Consider the following 11951-nt stretch of genomic DNA (forward strand, 5'->3'; position numbering starts at 1 on the left):
TCCATCCCACGACCTTGAGAACATGATCTAAGGCAAAACCAAGAATCGGCTGCTTAATGCACTAAGCCACCCCCAGGCACTCCTGCTTTCAATATTTTTAAATGATTTTTGGCTTATTATATATATATATAATATACATTTATATAAATTTATATTATTATTATTAATATATATAAATACTAGACATATATATGTATAAGAGATAGACAAATATATGTAAAATCTCACATACTGTGGTCTAAGAAACATAAGGGTCATCAACCTAATTATTGAGTATGTCATCAGAAGACACTGTGATCACATTTTATAAACCTGGTTTATTTTACCCAATTTAGAAGGGTCATGGCAAACTTTGAGGACTACTTGCTTCTTAGATATTCTGAACTCCATGCAGAAAAGTCATTCTCATGCTCTGGGCTGAAAAAGAATACCACCATCTGGATTTAAGACCATTAGTGCAGAAATGAGCATTTGTTTTAAAATTCATCTTGTTTCATAATTTTGAAGGGAATAAGCCTCAGAATATGCTCAATTACTCTTTATCTGTAGGTAATGATGGACAACATCTTTACCTTTTCAACTTTCATATATTTTCATTAGTTGTTTATTTAACAAAGTGCAGCAGCACTTCAATAACTTGCATCTAAAATTTTACTGTTCATTTGCTTGCAACTGCAGCCCCTGGAGGTTTCACATACCTGGCCCTGATCTTTTTCCACTCCATTTCTGATAAATAATTCTTGCCTATCTTTGCCTCCATCTCATTTGAAGCAAGGCCAATATTTTCTTATCTGCTTGTAGATGTTTGTGTACGTTTGATACACATCTGCCTGTCCCAAGCATTAAAGCAATCAAATCTCTCCAGCATATCCTTTGCTTGACAATAATCTCATCAAATAACATTAATACACACATTCTGATGTGCAGATACTACTAATAAAAAAAATAACTGGATAGTTCCTTAGTTCTTATTTGGTTAGGAAACCATGACATTTCCTGTGCCGTAAGCCACATGTACGTTTAATGACTCTAATTTCAAAAAAAAAAAAAAATGGCTTTATTCCTTAATAATAATAATAATGATAATAAATAGCAGCAATGCCCTTTCCTATCTGAGAGGGAGCTAGAAACATAGTCTTCAAGATCTGATGGAAGAAATCTTGCTTCCTTTCCACCCACTTCCAAGTCCTCTTGTTCTCATGGCCAGTGAGCCTGGCTCTCAATCTAAGGGTGGTGACATGGCTGACAGGAAAGGAATAGTTTTGTGATTCAGCAATGGCTTAAACAATGCTGCTTCTGTGGTAGCACTCGGATCCCGGAGGGAATAGAATGACTGCTCAGACTGGGCCAGCTCTGCCCCAGGACCCCTTAGCTGCCCCTCCCTTCAGGGAAAGTCTCCCCTTGGGTGAGCTTCAGAGGTGCTGCCCTTGGACACAACACGAGAGTCTTTCCCACTGCGCTGAGCCAACCAGGGAGGGCAAACAGATGATGCTGCCACATGGCAAAAGCCTGCTGTCCCTTAGGCCACCCTGCCTGCTTTTTGTCCCCAATATAGGGAGCCCACCAGGCTAACTGCTCATCCCTTACTGAAAATACCTACAGAGCCAAATGGAGATGGACCCCTTTTTATCATTTGTCTTCTTGCTTGTTTGTTAAACATGTTCTGTTAGTTACTGTCTTTTGGTCTTCCTGGTAGACACCAGAAAAGGGAAAAAAAAAAAAAAAAAGATGTTACAAAAGAACATAGACTGTTTTTTGCCCTTGTTATTTAAGCAAAATTGTAAAAATCTCTAAGTTCCTCAAGAAAAACATTTCTCTCCTCTAAGAGATTCAACTGTTTCAAAAAGAATCTGCACTCACGTTACTTTCTGAACAAAATAGTCCGTTCTGTTGAATTCTATCAATTTATATATCTACGAAAGTATGTGTGTATTTATATGTCCTTTATATGTATGTATGTACATATTCTTTATATGTGTTATTTATATATAATATATATTATGTGTGTACATGTTATATATTTTTATAATACTCTTTCTCAACTTATATAAGACTCTATCTTCATTTACATCCTTAATCTTGAATAAATAAATGAATATATGCTACATACTAAATAATGATTGCCCTTTCATTTGTAGCCTGTGAGATAATCACTAGCTATTTTTCTCTGGGTGATTGAAATTGTGCTTTCCCCTTTAAAGGAATCTGTCAAAAATTTCATAAATATATGTGGTGGATGTGCTTCAGAATCATGATTTGCCATGAGACAGGAAAGAAGAGCGGGCCCTCCCTTTTTCACTTTGCCAAAATGATGAAAAGCATTGCTTTGAGTTTTTCCTTGTGTCTGTCTGTGAATTTTTGCCACTTCTCTAATCATTTTTCATAAGGGTTTTCACAACTTCAGTGAGTTTGGGGGGAAAATAACAATCCTGAAAACTGTGCACATTATTAGCCTCCCTTTGAAGCCCTTGCTGCAAATGTCTCAGTCCGGCTAGTGGACCATGGGGAGTATGAGGACGGAGGCAGCTTCTTATCAGAGAAATGAGTGGGAGAACATTTCCTTGTAGTGACTGTAACAGCCGTGGTAATTCTGGGTGAAAAGGCCATAATGATAACATCTACAAAATGGTACACTGTTCTCTGAAATGCAACACGAATATTCCCAAGAATGGAAGATAACTAGCTGCACACAGGACAGACAAAACATACTAATTCACAAAACCGTGGAGATGTTTTTTATCATCTCCTCCATACCCCCTCACCCCCCACCCCATTGCTTAAAAGAACAACGTCAGAAAGAGGAGGAAAGAGTTCAAATTACATTTCTCTTTCTTTTCTAACAATTCTATGAGAAAACAAGAGGAAGGACAACTAATGCCGAAGCCCAGGTTTGGGAAGAGAGAAGAGGAGGAGCAGATAAATTAGCAGACCCGATTCTAACAGTTGAAGATCATACAGAAGAACAATTGAAAATGGGGGAAAAAATTGGGATCTGGCTAATAGAGGGCTATGAAAACGAGTGCCGGGTACAGACATGCAACCATTTTCAGAGAGTGAGTGGAAGGAGAGAGAAACAGTGGTTTGCAACAAACAGGAGGCTGCATCGGAAGGCTGTGAGGCTATGTGTCTATCTAAGGAAGGACCAAGGAAGACACAAGAGAGTTCCTTGCAGTTGACTGATTCCAAATAAGCCACTCACACATGAGGCATTGCGCTCAGGTCTGCTTCCTACGTCTAGGTCAGCCATGACCAGAGGAGAACCATCAATCACTCCCACTCACAAAACGGAGTGAGAGTGATTGATTGTTCAAGACTGAATTAGCCCTGCCTGATTCATGGGAAATCTTAATGGAATCTGGGAGCCCTGAACTGGAAACTGGGGTTTTGGCCTGGAAATGGACCCCAAACCTTAGGGCTAAGTCCAGGTGTGCCCTAGTCAATCCAAATCCACAGCTTCGGGAGGAAACATTTGGATCCTGAGTTCCACACATTGCTTATTTTGTTTTACCATTTTCAGATTTTCTCCCTGAAAGGCAAGATAAAAATAATACAGCTATTTTCTTGGTGTTTTAGGAGTAGATTCCATCAGGGTTTTCATTAAGAACGTGCTGACTTCCCCTACCCCAAGCTTAATAATGACACTATTGTAAATATCTATTTTCAGATAGTAGTTTCATACACAGGGATATGACATAGAGAACAATATATCTCAAAAAATACACATTCAACTACAGAGTCCAGTGCTCAAGAACACCAACATGGCACAAGAGAACGGTCTCCTCAAGAGACTTCTTTGCCTCTCAAATTATCCCACACCTTTCTTGTTATTATTTTAAACTCAAAAGCAAATTGAAATTTTGCTGAAATTCTAAGTTATGTGAACACAAGTTTTGTTCCTAGGACTCTTTCGGTTGGGAAGAGGAAATGCCTGACATTTCTTAAACAAACCAATGATGACGAGCTATATATGGCTCGGACGTGACAATCACTCCTCTCCCCTCGAACCTCTGCCCCTCGAGATTTACAGACCAGCTTGAGCTTCGATCTGAACCCTTGCAAGACCTAGTGAGGGACATTTATTTTCAGTGGAGAGCCCCCCTCATTCTTGAAATTCCTCCTTTCTTCAAATCTCACAGAATCTAAGTTTAAACCTCCGGGTAAATTATAAGGAAATCTTTTAGAGGAGCCTTTTAGTCGCTTGTGGGTTGTACTATATTTATTAGCAGTGCAGGCCTCTTCTTGTTCATTCTTTCTACTTAGTTATAACATCACATCCATTTTAGTACACACCTTAAACAGAAAAGTGATAAGGGAAAATACTCCAAGTGATTTATCTAATTCAGATTACAATCTCTAGAGATGGCAAGCTGAAATCAAACTCGAGACCATTTGAGGCTAGCCCAAATTTAACGTCTCTCTAATGAGGCCATCTTAGATTGCTCCCTGAAGAGTCAAGTCTGGGATTGAAGTGGTGTGAAAATTTTTCCCTATCAAGCACACATGCTTTGACATAGCCAAAACACATTAAGAAGTCCCCTTTGCTTCTAAATATATTCAGCGTTCTTTTTGATATTTCACAGAACATTGCATTTAATAAAAATGAGTTTGGGAACAAAACTACTGAGCATATATTGATGAGACAGGTAACTTGTTTAAGAGGAGATGATGTGGTGTATGTAAGTCTGTATTAGTTGGAAGGAAAAGCCCAGCATCCAGATGGAGTAGCCAGCTACATGGGTGCAAGACGGAGGTGTCCTGAGAATCAAATCACTCCCATCACTGCTTCTTTTTTCCACCTGAAATTCTTATTATTTCTTAACTTAAAACTTCTTTAAATAGTTTACAATATGGAATTCTGAGTGAAGAAAACACACACATTTTATTTATCCAATATCTCAATGATTTTAAATAACACTAACCAGCCAACAGAGTTGAGGGTGAGGTACTGCAATACAGATATGGATGTCAAGTTCATGTTGATAGAAGAGAGGGTACAAGAGTCCCAGAACACGGCTTCTAATGGGGATCACAGGTAGGAGGTCATCTCAGGAGAACCTCTGCCCTAGAAGAGAACTACTTAAATGTGAAATGAAAGTAAGCAGCAGAGTACTTTTTCTAGAATCAATAAAATACTAAATTTTAGAAATGTACACACAATATATAAAAATTCAAGCAAGTCTTTTTTCTTTGGGCTGTGATACAGCCATTTCCATTTTGTTCCTCTGATTATCTTGGGGTGCATTCTGTTTTTCCAATGATCACTTGGTCCAATCATCATCTTGGTCCAATTATTGTGTTTCTCATTAGACCTCTAATTGCACGTCCGAAATTCCTTTTCTTTTTTTTTTACACGTCCGAGATTCCTGACAAATGTCTAATCCATTTACTTACCACATATCACCTCAACAAATCTACCAGGGTTTTGCCTCAATTCCTGTCCTAAAGATGATATTTACTGCACATCTTTCACCCACATCCTCCAGCATGGCTGTGCTGTCAGTCCAATACACAATCTAGAATGTAGTTAGCAATCATTTTATAAAGACTAGAGATAGTGGAAGTGTAGTGCCAACTAGAAGACCCAGGGGCTGGGAAATGGTGATTTGGGGGCCATCCTCCTCTATCTCTTATTTCCAGTGTCAGAGATTTCATCCACCAAGTAAGTCTACTGAAATGAGACTGTGGACTGACAACAGAGATACAACTAGGAGAACAGCACCTTTGAACCAGTTTAATCTTAAAAGACAGGGAGGATCATCCAAATGGCATTTGAGATGTTCAATGAACTAGCAATAGAACATTCATGATGAAAGACTCTGTTACAAGGCGAAATAAAATTGCAAAACTACATTTTTGTTTTCTGTACTTTTGAGAACACAAGTCCATATTTAAGAGTGGCTTCTACTTGGCAATGGTACATCTGGGGATCATTAGTTTAAAACTGGATTGGGAATCCATGATTCCTAGGGAATATGAGTTGCACACTCAGTAGGGAAAATGTTCCCTCTGAACTGCCCTTAAAAGCATAGAGTGGGAAATGGTTCTGTTTGTATTACGAATCCAGGTCAGAGAAGGAGAAGTCTTCTCCACAATATAAACAACTTCAACCATCTTTTGCTACATCAAATGCCAAAGTTGATAACCTAAGGGAGTATACTGAGTATATTTTATTGGATCTAATGGTGAGTGTTTTCCCACCAATAGGAGAGACAAAGAGAGGATAGGAGAGAGGAAGCAAGGGAAGAAAAGGAAAGGAAGGGAAGGGAAGGGAAGGGAAGGGAAGGGAAGGGAAGGGAAGGGAAGGCAAGGCAAGGCAAGGCAAGGCAAGGCAAGGCAAGGCAAGGCAAGGCAAGGCAAGGCAAGGCAAGGCAAGGCAAGGCAAGGCGAGCACGGGAAGAGAAAAGAAGAGAGATGGGAAGGAGAAGGGAAGGGAAGAGAAAAATAGTCTCTTTTAATTAAGAGATTATATTTTCTGTGCCCTTGAGTCATCACTCAAGAGCATTTCATGACCATTTTAAAAGAATTACTGATTTTAATGAGGCAGATACAACACAGCTATGTATGCTGCATGCACAGGACAGTATTGTGTCATGACAGTGACAAAAATAGTGACTGGTTTTGTGACTCATTCACATTATGAAATGAATAAATCCCTTGGTGTATTAATACCCTAGAGGCTATTTCACATTTTTTTTTAATTTTTATTAAACAAGGCCTTTATTTGTAGGGTGCAGCAGCACTCTTTGTGGTTACAGCACCATAGACATAATGACACTCTTAAAATATTGTGCTTTCAATTGATTCTATAAATACAGTCATGGGTTGGAGTGTATACAGTATCTATAAACACATATGTGATAATATTTATTATCAGCCATGTCTTATTTTCACCATTTGACTTTAGTTTGATGACAATGATGGATATGAATTCCAAAATGTTAGTTTCGCTATTTTTTTCCCTTCGTTTAAAATAAATATCTTTTAAGTACTTTCCTCCTTGGGCAATGTGTTTCTCATTTGCTATGGCACTAAGTGTATAGGTATGGCTGACCGCTAACCTGACATGTGCCTGTCACCAGGGACTGCTGGTTCTTTCATCTTCTTAATGGACATTTCTCTACAGATGTCTGTGGCCTACCTGACTATAATCCTTTAAATTTTAATTCACTTTACATTTAGCCTGGTCATAAATACCATTTAGGTACCAATACTCTACTTTATGCAATCCCTAAGGTGGTGCTTTTATTTTAATGAGGCCATTTGCAACTTAAGAGCAAAAAAATTCCATCTTTGATTGAATATATTTGTCAGTTTTATTCCCGATTGGCATTTTCATGGGAAAACTTGGATAAAACTAAAGGATGGCCGCTTACCAAGTGGGATAAAAGTTTCAGTATGTTTCTACTCTCAAAATCTACTGAATAAATGGTCTTTGAAATTCATTTTGAAAACATCAAAGTAAAACCAGACTGTAATCAAAAGTAAAATCCAGAATTAAGTTATGTTACAAATGAAATTTCCACTAGCATTTTTTTTTTTTTCTATTTGAAAGGGGAAAAAAAAAAAAAGACTCCAGTTAAACTATTGAAATGATGGACTGGCATGATAACACATGGAAGTGAATGTAGAAGAATATTTGCAAATAGTGGCTAAACGTCAATTTTGCAATTGCGTTCTCCTATGTTTATTCCATTGTTAATCTCTTTGTAAGTAACACCATTGTCTTCCCTCCCCCACCACCCTAGCATTTGGGAGCAGGTAAATTGCCACTGACTTTTTAACTTATTTAAAATTTGCTACGAAATGAAATTGTTAAAAATATACCTCTAAGAACCATATGCACAGTTTCATGATCGTGAGGCCTAATTCTCTACTCTAGTCTACATGCTTTCCTGAACACTCTTAGAGAGGCCCTTTGTATTCATATAATCTAACTTTTATGCATAAGAGATGAAAAATTAAACTGGATGTTTGCTCTGCATTTGTCAATGGTGATTTTATACAGTTTTATATGAGGGGAGGAGGGACAGGGAGAGTTTAATTTGAGAAACAACAATATTGAAACATTTTTTTGGCAAGAAATGAGAATTTGACTATTTAAAATGTATAACAAATACATTAGTTAACATGAATATTAATTTAATTGTCAAGTTTACTTTTCCAACTTTGGTTTACAATATTCCTTAGATGGGAATAATGCTAGTCATTTCTTTACATAAGAATGAATGATAGTACAACATCCGATACAACAGACTAACTCTTCCTACAAGGTGCTTCACTCTCTCTTCTTTTTCCATTTAATCCTTTTGCCCAATTTCAAGATGTTATAATGTTTTGGCAAATATGAAAACCAAATCTCAGAGAGGTTAAATTATTTTCAAATGTCACATGGCAAGTCATGAAGTTGGAATTCAAACCCACATCATTTAGAATCCTTTCATTGTTGTAATTCAACCCTCTACGCTGCCTCTCTGCTGTGTGCTGAGTACAATTTTTGTTTGTTTGATTAATATATTAAAGATAAGCTAGTATTCTAATACAACTAAGCCAAGCCAAGTCTTGAGGTTGATATTCTGACATTTCTTTAGTAATCTTTTTATCAAGGGCACTCTATCTTTCAGAGAATACCCTGGGCCATATAAGTTGGGAAATGGGACTGCACATTTCAGTAACTGCCTGTGTAATTTATATTCACATTTGCATGTTTTTGTCCTTAAAATTCCTCTGAATAAGTGAACCTCAACACAAATAACGTGCATTATGAGCCTAAACAATATTTCATACCAAAACAGGGTGTTCATAAATGAAAATAATACCACTGCTATCTTCTAATAAAAGGCAACACAAATATTTAGATATTCTATGACAGGTGTCAATATATTTTTCTGTTTTGTCAAATAATTAAACCACCGAGGAATCTCTGCTTGTGTCAAGAAATAAGTCAGTCTATTTGTCGTGATTTATCACCCAGGATAACAATTGCAAAGTGATAAATGACAAGTTTGTGAGAGAGGAGAGACAGAGAAGGAAATTCTTTAAAAATAAAAGTATACTGGGTGGCTCAGTTGGTTAAGGGCCTGACTCTTGGTTTCTGCTCAGTTCATGATCTCAGGGTTGTGAGATCGATCCTGGTGTCAGTCTCAATGCTGAGTGTGGAGCCTGATTGGGACTCTGTGTCTCCCTCTCCGTCTGCCCCTCCCCACTCTCTAAATGTATATGTTATAAAGAATAGCTTTTCTTTATTCTTTAGAAAATCAGAAACCCATATCCTATTCACAGCAACCTTCTTGCCTTGATTCCTCTCTCCCTTCCTTCTTCTTTTCTTTCCTAAATTCCCTGGCCTAGCACTCAGCAATAATATATCCACCTTTACTGCTTAAAATAAATATGAAAACAAATAAACACAAGTGTTGTCAAATCTATTTGGAGGGATTGCATTTTTAACATTTGAAAATACAGCAAGCAAATGTTTTTGAATAATCCAGGAGTCCTTGTCTGCTTGGAAGCTGAATAAACCCTTAGATCATAATTTTTGTAGAGCCAAACCTAATATATCGCAGACTACATATTCCTGGAAATCTTTTAAAATGAGTATTATTTTTCATAAATTAAAGGCAATACGTTTGAAGTGTACTTACTTTTCTTGATAACTGATAAGAGCAACATCAAATATTTATTTAACATTTACTATTTGGGAGGCATTATGTGCAGTGCTTTTTGTTCATTATATCCTTTATTCTGATAGCTATCATGGTCAGCACTATTATTTCTATTTTACAATTGAGAATATTAAGGTAAACAGATCTTAAATGATAATATATGCCTGCTTATCTATTAAATTGTAGAACCAAGATCGTGTCTCATGTATGTTTGTCCTATTTCAAAAGTCTCAAGGTGGTGCTTAACCATAACTCTATGATTTTCAGTAAGTAAAAGGAAATTCTGGATTCTATTCTCCCCATTGCCACATCTGCCGATTGCTATCTGCTGTGTACTGAGAGGGAACCAGTGTATTTCTTGTATTTCTCTCTCTGTTCCTCTCCCTGTTCTCTTTCTCTCTCTCTAAAATAAATAAATCAATCCTTAAAAAAAAAAAAAAAAAGCTGTACCTCTCATAGTCTTTTCCACCTCCATTGCTGACAACAAAACTCACACCCTTAGCTTCTCTCACACTACATATCCCGTCCATGAGTAGATCTTGTTATCGATACTTTCTAAATCCATCTAGAACTCAACTGCTTCTTATCAGTCAGACCACACCCTGTCTGGGCCAAGACACCATCTTGTCCCATACCAATTACCATGATCACTGCCTCATCATTCTTGTTGCCTCTTGTCACCTTTGAGTCTATCCATGCAGGTGCCAGAGAGATGATTTTAAAACCTAAGACATACATATGTCTTCTCTTTTCAAAATCTTTCCATGACTTCCCATTTCCCACATAATAAAACCTCGCATACTTACTTTGATCCATAAGACCTTACAAATTTGACCACATCTCCTGTTCTATGTCTGCTCACTCCAGCCCGGTGCACAAACAACACTGGCCTATTTGTTGACATTTGCACGCACAAAGCAAGCTCCTATCTCAGTGCCTTTACACTTCCTGTTTCCCCTCTTTGGAAAGCTTTTCCCTCATTACTCACATGAGTAGCTCCATTAGTTTATAAGGTTATGTCAGAACACAGCCACTCCCACTTGTTTACATATTGTCCAGAACTGCTTTTGGGCTACGAGGGCAGAGCTGAGTAGTTGTGACAGGAACCATCTGGCCCATAAAGCCTGAAATATTTATTATCTGTCCCTTTACAGAAAAAATTTTGCCCACCCTGTTTTTTTCTCAGTGTTCATCACTATGTTGCATGCAAAACATTTTATATATTTGTTTCATTTTTGTCTGTCTCTTTTTCCATAATATAAGCTCCATGAGGGCAGCAGTTTTCAGCATTTTGTTTGTTGCTGTAGTTGCTGGTGCCTAGAATAGCACTGGCACGTAGCACGTTCAATAACTATTTGCAGATGTGCAAAGAAATTTTCTGGGTGGCATATTCTGACTCTATGCTCTCAACTCATGTTTCTTGGAAATGCTAACATTCTTTATAAGTAACTCTCTGACTTACCTTATTCTCCCAAAGAAAACTTTATTTTGTTAATAATGGTAACGTTCATGGTGATGGTGATTGGTGGTCCATCAGCTTTGGATTAAGTCTAGATAAAAGTAATTTTTCTCTACAAGAATTTGAATTTTTTCAATTTATAGTCATGAATGAATTTGGTAAGAAAAGGTGCTATGTGCAACACTCAAAAGCAGAGTTGGGAGAGAGCAGGTAGGAAACGTTCTTGCTCTATTCATTATTAAAGCAAATATTTAGGAAAAGGTCATAAAGTCTTTCAAAATTCCTAGGCAAAATACATACTCCAGGTGTTATAGTTTTTTAAAGAAGTCCAGAACATGAAATAAGAAGGAGTAGGCTAGAGTCCTGGCTCTATTATATACCAACTGTATGAATCTGAGATGGGGATTACTAAAATATCCATATCACAGGGTTATTTTGAGCATTAGATGAAATGAATGTGATTTAACCTATTTTATCATAAATATTCAAGAGATGTAAGCTTAATCTGGAAAATCTGAGCTAATTTTACTAAAATCTAACAAATGTTACAACTTTATGGGCAACTCTGGGAAAATATTCTGGTAGACGTAAAGTTGATTTGGTGTCTTTCCAACCACTAGTACAGTGTTTCTTTCTTCCCACAGATCTTGATATGGTTTCATAGAAATTTGAAGTAAACTGACCTGGATTAACTCAGTTTATCCACTGACCAGCTCTGTTGTCTTCAGCAAGTTATTTAACATCTTTGAGACTCAATTTCTCCTTATGTAAAATGATGAAGACAATAATATCTACTTAACAATGTTCTGATGAGAATTAAGGGATTATATATA

General features: G+C 37.2%; 1 long non-coding RNA gene across 1 annotated transcript in view; it reads right to left on the minus strand.

The window, feature by feature from the left end:
* Positions 1–10604, minus strand: part of LOC144291987 (uncharacterized) — a 57150-nt gene extending 46546 nt beyond the window's left edge. The window contains exons 1-2 of the long non-coding RNA XR_013359527.1: positions 10466–10604; positions 4920–5073 (exon numbers count right to left, since the gene is read on the minus strand). This is a non-coding gene — a long non-coding RNA (uncharacterized LOC144291987). The remainder of the gene's footprint in view (positions 1–4919; positions 5074–10465) is intronic.
* Between the last annotated feature and the right edge of the window lie 1347 nt (positions 10605–11951).

Source organism: Canis aureus, chromosome 20 (genome assembly GCF_053574225.1).
Source record: "Canis aureus isolate CA01 chromosome 20, VMU_Caureus_v.1.0, whole genome shotgun sequence".
Lineage (NCBI taxonomy): Eukaryota > Metazoa > Chordata > Mammalia > Carnivora > Canidae > Canis > Canis aureus.